We start from the raw sequence: 10,596 nt of genomic DNA, 5'->3' as shown, positions 1-10,596 counted from the left end.
TCTCTGTAAGGGAAAGCATGTGGCCAAGAGGAACAGTAGCAGGGGTATGTCTGGGCTACTGTGGGTTGGTCATACAGCTCCAGTCAGGAGCTGTTTATTTCCATGCCACAGAAACACTCCATGAATCTTTTTAGCTCAAAATACAAGCTTTTTATGTAAAGGCTGTTCAAAAGCGTAGTTGTGCATTTTCATTCATTTGTTCAAGAAAAGATGATTCATTGGATTCTTGCTTGCTGAATTAAACTCACTGAGTCCCCAAATCTCCTCTCAAGGCTACTTTGTTCCTGAACCTTTCCTTGACTCCTCCAACCAAGAAAATTTGAATGTTTCCATTGCTATCATTATACTTACTATGAGCTCTCATTAAAGCAATCCTTAGGACATCAAATAAGTGCCTTTATAACTCTTTCCAACCTACAATGTTTACTCTTGTCAGCAGGGATTATATCTTTTCCTCTCTGTATCCTCTGAAATTAAGACAGTTTCTGGGGCATGATCATTGTTTAATAAATGATTGGTACGATAGGCAACTTCTAAGATGGTCCCCATGATCATCTCCTCCTTGTGTAATAACTTGAGTACATTCTTGTTGTTGTTATGAGCCATTGAGTCAGTCCTGACTCATAGCAACCTGACAAGACAGCAGAACTGTGTCATAGGGTTTCATAAATGATAATCTTCATGAGATCAGATTGTCAGATGTTTTCCTCCATGAAGCCACCAGTGGATTCAAAATGCCAGGCTTTTGGTTAGTAGCTGAGCACTTAATCATTGTACCATGAGGGCTCCTTTTCCCTTGAGTATAGGTGAGACTTAGTCACTTGATTCTGATGAATATAATGTGGCAGAAGTGGTAGGTTGTCACTTCAGAGATAATTTTAGAAATACTTTGGCTTCCTTTTTTGATGGTTTCCCTCTCCTCCTCCACTTTCTTCTTCTTCCTCTTCCTATTCTCATTCTTATCTTTCTCCTTATTCTCCTCCTTCTTCTCCTCCTTCTGTTCCTTTTCTTTTTCTCTTCCTCCTCTCCTCCTCTTCCTCCCCTTTCTCTTTATAGGGAAAATAGCTGACATGTTTTGGTCACCCCTATGGAGAAAGCTACAGAATACCCATTGAGCTGTTTCAACAAATAGATGCAGTGCTGAAGGTACTCACTCATTTATGTCAAGAAATTTGGAAGATAGTTACCTGGCCAACCAATTAGAAGAGATCCATATTTAGATATGCCCATTCTGAAGAAAAGGGTTTGAAGGATGCTTTTCACCTGGGGGTGGCTCTATATTAAGGTCAGGGCCTGAGATAGGCAGGCCTAGGCTTTGAGGCTGCTTTTTGCTTGAGTGTGACTCTATATTAAGGTCGGGGCCTGAGGTGGACTTGCCTGGGGCTTGGAGGCTGCTTTTCACTGGGGGGCGGCTATTTATTAAGGCTGGAGCCTGTGGTAGGGGGGCCTGGGACTGGGGGCTGCTTTTTGTTTGGATGGGGCCCTTTATTAAGTCTGTGCCCCAAGGTACAAGGGCCGAGCCTCAGGGCCTGCTTTTTGCTTTTTGCTCAGCTCTTTATTAATACCAGGGCCTGATGTAGGCAGTCCCAGGCTCACGGGCTGCTTTTCACTTGTGGACAGCTCTATGTTAAGGTCATTGTCTGAGGTAGGCAGGTGCAGAGGGTTTAAGAACAGCTAAGGAAACAAACTAGTTTGTCAGTTTGTCATTCTGTGGTGGCTTACATGTTGTTGTGAGGCTGGAAGTTATGCCACCATGTTGCAAAATGCCTCAGGGTTACCCCTGGTGGAAAAGTTTCAGCAGAGCTTCCAAGCTAAGACAGACTCAGAAGAAGGAAGAGGCCAACCACCTCTCAAACAATCAGCCAGTGAAAACCTTATGAATAGCAGTGAAATATCGTCTAGTATATAACTGGAAAATTTTATGAATAGCCTTGAAACATTGTCCGATATAGTACCAGAGGATGGACCCATCAGGTTGGAAAGTACTCGAAATTTGACAGGGGAAGAGCTGACTCCTCACAGTAGAGACGACCTTAATGATATGGATAGAGTAAAGATTTCAAGATCTTCATTGGCTGATGTGGCATGACTCAAAATGAGTAGAAAAAGATGCAAATACCTGTTAATAATCAGAACATGGAATGTACGAAGTATGAATCTAGGAAAATTGGAAGTTGTCAAAAATGAAATGGAATTCATAAAGATCAATATCCTAGGCATTTGTGAGCTGAAATTGACTGGTTTGGGCCATTTTGAATCAGACAACCATATGATCTGGTATGCCAAGAATGGCAGATTGAAGAGGAATGAGGTGGCATTCATCATCACAAAGACTATTTCAAGATCTGTTCTGAAGTACAATGCTGTCAGTGATAAGATAATATCCATATGCCTACAAGGAAGACCAGTTAATACTACTATTACTCAAATTTATGCACCAGCCACCAAAGCCAAAGATGAGGATATTGAAGATTTCTACCAACTTCTGCAGTCTGAAATTGACTGAAGATGCAATCAAGATGTGTTGATTATCACTGGTGATGGGAATGCAAAAATTGGAAACAGAAGAGAGTTATCGGTAGTTGGAAATTATGGCCTTGATAGAATCAATAGATATATAGAATTTTGATAGAATTTTGTAAGACCAAAGACGTATTCATTGCAAATACCTTTTTTCAACAACGTAAGTGATGACTATACATGTGGGTTTCACCACACGGAATACACAGGAATCAGACTACATCTGTGGCAAAAGGCAATGGAGAAGTTCAATATCTTCAGCCAAAAGAGTGCCAGGAGCTGATTGTAGAACAGATCATCAACTGCTCATATGCCCATTCAAGTTGGAGTTGAAGACAATTAAAGAAGTCAGTGAGAGCCAAAATATGACCTAGATAATATCCCTCCTAAATTTAAAGACCATTTAAAGAATAGATTTGATGCATTGAAAACCAATGACTGAATCCCAGAGGAATTGTGGATGGCCTCAAGAACATCATCTATGAAGAAAGCAAGAGGTCATTAAAAAGACAAGAAAGGAAGAAAAGACCAAAAAGGATGTCAGAAGAGACTCTGAAACTTGCCCTTGAGTGAAGAATAGCTAAAGCAAATGGAAGAAATTACTAAAAGAGGTGAATAGAAGATTTCAAAGAGTAGCTTGAGCTGACAAAGCCAATTACTACAATGAAATGTGCAAAGACCTAGAGTTAGAAAACCAAGAGGGAAGAATATGCTCAGCATTTCTCAAAGTGAAAGACCTGAGGAAATAATTTAAGCCTCAAGTTGCAATATTGAAAGATTCTCTGGACAAAATATTGAATGATTCAGGAAGCATCAAAAGATGGTACAGAGTTACTGTACCAAAAAGCATTGGTCTCTGTTCATCCATTTCCAGAGGTGGCATATGATCAGGAGCCAATGTTATGGAAGGAAGAAGTTGAAGCTGCACTGAAGGAATTGTCATTGAATAAGGCTCCAGGAATTGACAGAATACTCAAAAAGATGTTTCAACAAATGGAAGCCCCACTGGGGCATAACTCACTTAGTTATGTCATGAGATTTGGAAGACAGCTACCTGGCCAACTGACTAGAAGAGATCCATATTTGCACTCATTCCAAAGAAAGTTGATCCCACAGAATGTGGAAATTACCAAACAATATCATTAATATCACATGCAAGTAAAATCTTACTGAAGATAATTCAAAAACAGTTGCAGCAGTATATTGGCAGAGAGCTTCCAGAAATGCAAACTGGTTTCACAAGAGGATGTGGAATGAGGGACATCATTGCTGATGTCAGATGGATCTTGGCCGAAAGCAAAGAATACCAGAAAGATGTTTATTTGTGTTTTATAGACTATGCAAAAACATTCAATTGTGTGGCTCATACCAAATTTTGGATAACACTGAGAAGAATGGGAATTCCAGAACACTTGATTGCACTCATGAGGAATCTGTACATAGATCGGGAGGCTGTCATTCAAACAGCACAAGAGGATAGTACATGGTTCAAAATCAAGAAGGGAGTGTGTCAAAGTTGTATCCTTTCACCATACTTATTCAATTTGTATGCTGAGCAAATAATCTGAGATTATATGAAAAAGAATGTGACATCAGGATTGGAGAAAGGTTCAATAACAACCTTCAATACACAGATGAAACAACTTTGCTTGCTGAAAGTGAGGATGACTTGAAGCACTTACTGATGAAGATTAAAGACTACAGTCTGCAGTATGGATTATACCTCAATATAAAGAAAACAAAATCCCTGCAACCGGTCCAATAAACAGTTTCACAGTGGGTGGAGAAAAGATTGAAGTTCTCAAGGATTTCATATTACTTGGTTCTATAATTAGTACCAATGGAAGCAGCAGTCAAGACATCAGGTGACGTGTTGTATTGGGCAAATCTTCTGCAAAGGACCTCTTCCAAGTGATGAAGAGCAAAGATGTCTCCTTGAAGACTAAGGTGTGCCTAACCCATGCCATGGTATTTTAAATCACCTCTTATGCATGTGAGAGCTGGACAATGAATAAGGAAGACTGAAGTATTTTGAGTTGCAGTGTTGGAGAAGAATACTACAGGTACCATGGTCTGCTGAAAGAACTAAGAAATCTATCTGGGAAGAAGTGCAGCCAGATGCTCTTTGGAAGCAAGAATGACCAGACTCTGCCCCATCTACTTTGGCCATGTTGTCAGAAGGAACCATTCCCGAGAGAACAATATCATGCTTGGTAAAGTGGAGGGTCAATGAAGAAGGAGAAGGCCCTCAACGAGATGGATAGACACGGTGGCTGCAATGATGGACTCAGGCATAGCAAGGATCGTGAGGATGGCACAAGACCAAACAATGTTTTGTTCTGCTGTGCCTAAGGTCACTATGAGTTGGAGACAACTCAACAGCACCTAGCAAGAACAACAAAGAAAAGTGATCAAACAGAATGCAGGGGTTATAGAACCATGTCATTAATATCACATGTAAATAAAATTTTGCTGAAGACAACTCAAAAATGGTTGCAGCAGTATATTGACAAAGAACTTCTAGAAATTCAAGACAGACTCAGAAAAAGATGTGGAACAAGGGATGCCATTGTTGATGTCAGAGGGATATTGGCTGAAAGCAAAGAATACTAGAAAGATGTTCACCTGTGCTTTATTGACTATGCAAGGGCTTTCGACTGTGTGCATGATAATAAATTACACATAACATTGCAAAGAATGGGAAGTCCAGAACACTTAATTGTCCTTGTGAAGAACCCGTACATAGACAAAGAGGCAGTTGTTCAAACAGAACAAGGGGATACTGCATGGTTTAAATCAGGAAAAGTGTGTGTCAGGTTTGTATCATTTCACATATTTAGTCTGTATGCTAGACAAACAATCACAGAAGATGGATTATATGAAGAAGAACATGGTATCAGGATTGGAGACAGACTCATTCATAATCTGAGATAAACAGATGACACAAACTTATTTGCTGAGATTAAAGAAGGCTTGGAACCCTTACTGATGAAGATCAAAGACTACAGTGTTCCATATAGACTACACCTGAACATAAAGAAAGCAAAAATCCTCACAACTGGACCAACAAGCAACATTATGATAAATGGAGAAAAGATTAAATTTGTCAGGGATTTCACTTTACTTGGATCCACAATCAACACTCATGGAAGCAGCATTTAAGAAATCAATGTGTGGCACTGGGCAAATCTGCTGCAAAGACCTTGTTAAAGTGTTAAAGAGCAAAGATGTCATGTTGAAGACTAAGGTGCACCTGACCCAAGTCATGGTATTTTCAGTAACCTCACATGCATGTTTAAGATTGCAATGAATAAGGAAGATCTTAGAAGAACTGATGCACTTGAATTGTGGAGTTGGGCAAAAAATACTGAAAATACCATAGACTGACAGAAGAATGAACAAATCTGTCTTGGGAGAAGTATAGCTGGAATATTCCTTAGAAGGGAGAATGGCCAAACTTCATCTCATATATTGGTCATGTTTTCAAAAGGAACCAGTGTCTAGAGATGGATATCATGCTTAGCAGAGGGTCAGGGAAAAAGAAGACCCTCAATAAGATGGATTTACCCAGTGGCTGAAACGCTGGGCCCAAGCATAGCAAAGATTGTGAGGGTGGTGCAGAACCAGGAAGTATTTTGTTCTACTGTATATCAGGTTGGTATGAGTCCAAGTTGATTTGACAACACCTAACAACAATAAAAAATGGAGAACTTCATATGGCAAAATGCTTATGTCTATGTGGTCAACACCAGGAAAGACTAGGGATTGTCAATGACCATATGAATAAGGTTGGAAGCATATTCTCCAGCCCTACTTGAGCCTTGAGATAATGGCAGCCCCAGCAGACAAACATCTTGACTGCAGCCTGTGAGAGACTTTGAATCACCCAATTAAGTCATTCCTAGTTTCCTGACCACAGAAATTGTGAGATAATGTTTGTTGTTTTTAGCTAGTAAATATTAAAGTAAATTGCTACATAATAGATAATTAAACCAGATTTATAAATGAATAATGTAGAGTAAATTGGTTGTGCCACTGTGCAATCTAGAAATGTGCCCCAAATTGTGGCACTTAAGTATCTACATGCTCAAATTTACAGGAAGTCTAGTATTCCCCTCCCACCGCTGCCTCTCAATAGCATTGTCCTTTACACCAGCTGTCTTGGTTTCAATTTTACTGCTAAAGCAAAAACCCAGAAAGGCCCATACAGACTTAACTTCTTCACAAGTGTTACAGAAATTGACTTCTTGGAAAGAAGATGGAGACCACACAGAACAGTACAAAGTGAAACTTTGTTTTCTTATGCTGCCTCCATGACTCTCACTCTTCTCATATGTAAATTCCTAATCTGGTTTCTAACCCTTAAATCACAGTTCAGACATTTCCCCAGAAGCACGGTTGACCAAGCAGGAAATAAAAGTCACCTAAACCTGAAGCAGCTGAACTGCAGACAACACAGTTGCCAACCCATACTGCCCTTAAACTACATCCCACTGCAGCTTTGCTTCTGATATTGAGGAGCACAGATTGAGCTGCAGAGAGGATCTTCTTGACAAGAATGGGGACAATCCTGCACCTGCTAGCACCACACTCAGTCTAGGAAGTTCCACCCTAAAACTGACCTGGACCCAAGTTTATAACATTTTGGATTCAATCACCCTGACTGACCTCCAGAGGGAAACCCTGCCTCTAAAAATCTTGTTTTGGGCTAGTTTCCAGCCCAGCTACCTTAAAGCTCCAGAATCATGTTTTCTCCTAGAACAGTGAATGTGATGCTGGAGCCAGAGCACTGGCCTCAATGCTTTCTCTCAATAACATTAAGTTTGGGGTACCAATACCCCTCTTTGGACAAGTTCATCCCAACAAGGCCATAAAATTTTTTACTGACTTACTATTGTGGGGAAAAGGCCACACCTCTGTCTCTATTGTGGGAAGAAGGGGAATCTCCTAAAATTCCCTATCCTCTCCCTTTATTTTAGGCTTTCAAATCTTCCTAAGAACTCTTTTAAGCTTCACATTATTATTTTTGCCTTGCAAAGGAAACTCAATTCACCCACAACACAAAGATAAATGAGACACTTTCTATAGCCTTAAAGGACTCACTAGCCAATGGATCCAATAGATAATATCAGATAACTGCATCACAACTTGATATATGCCTTAATTAAGCATATATTTTGTGTTATAGTAAATCTTAACAAGAAACAATTAATTTTACTTTAACGGGTGGTAGCTTGCCTTAATTAAGCATATATTTGGTGTTATAGTAAATCTTAACAAGAAACAATTAATTTTACTTTAACGGGTGGTAGCTTGCAGAAGGAGGGGCTTAAAGGAAAGCCAAAGATAAGGTAAATGATTATTAGGCTTAGCCATGAAGTTTCAAAGAGAAGTTTCCCTATAGAGAGGCTGAAAGAAAGGACAGTCAAGGTAGAAGGAGCAGCTATCCAGAGCACATGCACAGAAGCGGGAAAGGGAATGGCCTGGTTATAAATGACAATTTTACATCTGGCAAAATAGAAGTATAAATATCTAGGAGAACCTGGAGGGAAGTGAGAAAAGTTAACTGTGACTACTTGACAAGAGACCTTGAGTTTTAGTCTTAGATATTTAGGGAATGATCCTATGTGCATTGGCAGCATTAAAAGGAGGAAGCTTCTCAGATCTAATATGTTTTTGGAATGATAACTCTTAATAAAGCCAGTCTGATCTTTACTTACTAAAACCAGTATGCTTAACACTTTACCAAGAATATTAGTGAGAGAAAAAAATTACTTTCTGTTATGAGTTAACCCAGCAGACATTTCAGAGACCTTTAGCCATGCAGAATCATCTATTTATATACAAGAGATATATTAGACCAATTTGTTTTTATTTGATCATCAAGGTTCCACAATTGCTTTGAACATATAATTATTTGTTAGTAAGCCTTTATTATCCTATTTAGGTGTCTCAAAGCTATGAAACCACATTTCATCCACTAAAATAAAAGAACCCATGGTCATTGAGTTGATTCTGACTCAAGCAACCCTACAGAACAGAGTAGATCTGCCCTAGAGGGTTTCTAAGATTGTATATCTTTATGGAAGCAGCTGCCTCATCTTTCTCCCATAGAGCAGCTGGTAGGTCCAAACCACTGACCTTGTGGTTAGCACCAAATGCTCTAACCACTGTGCAACAGAGCTCCTTTTTGTCTGTCAATTAGAAATGTTTAATGACTAAACTTTTTACTAATTTAGACTAGCATCCCTTCCTAACAGCCTCTAATACCCAGCACTGTGAATTAAAAAAGAGATTTAAGTACTTTAAATGGGTCTTCCTCTATATTGGAAGGATTGTCTCTGTGTAGAGGCAGTATGGCATATGCCAAAGAGCATTGAATTTGGGATATGATGTATTTATATTGCCATCTCCATAACTAGCTATATCATTTTAGATGCTTCTCTTAACCTATCTGAGTCTCAGTGTATTCACTAAAACGAAGAAAAATCATAATTGCTATCTTATGGGAGCTCAGATAGCAAGTTAAGTCTGACAAGAGACCTCTGCCCTTATAGATTCCCTGATTCTGTCTGCATAGGAAGTTGTGGGACCACACTAAATATATATTATTCTTGTATAGAATGCAAAGAAGAGTGAAGACTTTATCAGTTTGTGTAGTCTGGTCTTGAGTAAATTCTCAAAAGATACTGCCAGTATTTAAGATATCATTATAAATCTCTGACTCAACGGCAAACAACAACAACAACATGGGTCCTTAACCTGGGGACCCTATATTGGTAATCCATAGATAACATAATCCCAAATTCCTTCTGGTCCTTTCACAGATATAATGCAAGATTATTCTCTGCAGGAATTGTTGTTAGGTGACCTCAAGTTGTTTTTGACTCACCATGACCTATGTACAATGGAACGGAACACTGTCTACTGCTGCACCATCCTCACAATCATTGCTGTGCTAGAGACAATCACTGCAGCCATTGTGTCAGTCCATCTTGTTGAGGGTCTTCCCTTTTTTACTAACCCTCTACTTTACCAAATATGATATTCTCCAGAGATTAGTCCTTCCTGATAACATGACCAAGGCACAAGAGACCAAGTCTGGCCTTTCTTGCTTCTAAGGAGTTTTCTGACTGTCCTTCCAGACTGATTTGTTCCTTCTAGTGGAATGTGGTATGTTCAATATTCTTCACCAACACCATGATTCGAATGCATGGGTTCTTCTGTGGTCTTCCTTATTCATTTTCCAGCTTTCACATACATATGAAGCTATAAAAAAGAAAATGCTTGGGTCAGGTGCACCTTAGTCTTAGCAGGAAATAGTACACTGGAACTAATGAACAAGATTTAGTCCTTGATGTTCTTGTGAAAATAATGACTAAATGTTGTCAAATTCTTTGAAAAAGTCAGTGTGTATCTGTGTGAGTGTGAAGATTCCTTAAGGTCGAGCTCAAAGGAATTGGGAGAATATCATCTATTTAAGAAGACAGACAGCTGTGTCTAGCCATACAAAAGCTTTGAGAAAAAAATAAAGCATAGTAATTTAATGAAAATAATCAATATTTTGGAGTGATAAGAACACTCTCATTTACTTGCCAATTAAATGCCAAATTTCACCTTTGATAGCTGTTGTTATGATAATTGGTTTTTTGTTGTTGTTGATGATGGTGGTAGTGTTTTGTCTCTCATACTCCTTCAATCATTCATTTAATCATTGCTTCATGTATCTATACTATTCTACATGTATTTATAGCATCTCCTACAGGCCAGGAATATGTTCTACCTTTTTGGGTTTTTTGTTTGTTTGTTTGTGTGTAGGTGTAGCCATGAGAAAGCTTTCATCCTCTAGTCAAGCAGGAAGGTGGATGGTAAAGTTGTCACTCTGTACCAGGGAGAGAGGTCTGCTCACCTAATGCCCATGACAGGAAGAAAAGCTTTATTTGCTGTCTTTTCAACCCAACACAGATCTATGTGGCATTTATTAATTGCAAATATTGTACTTAAAGGGTCCTTCTGTCTTTATGTTTTCAAGCATCACTATTATTAAAACAATGCTCTGGAATTCCGGCAAGATGG

This window comes from Orycteropus afer, unplaced genomic scaffold (genome assembly GCF_000298275.1).
Source record: "Orycteropus afer afer isolate SDZICR_OR568_19922 unplaced genomic scaffold, OryAfe1.0 scaffold00025, whole genome shotgun sequence".
Lineage (NCBI taxonomy): Eukaryota > Metazoa > Chordata > Mammalia > Tubulidentata > Orycteropodidae > Orycteropus > Orycteropus afer.
The sequence above is the reverse complement of the archived record's forward strand: the minus strand, read 5'-3'. Positions refer to the sequence as shown.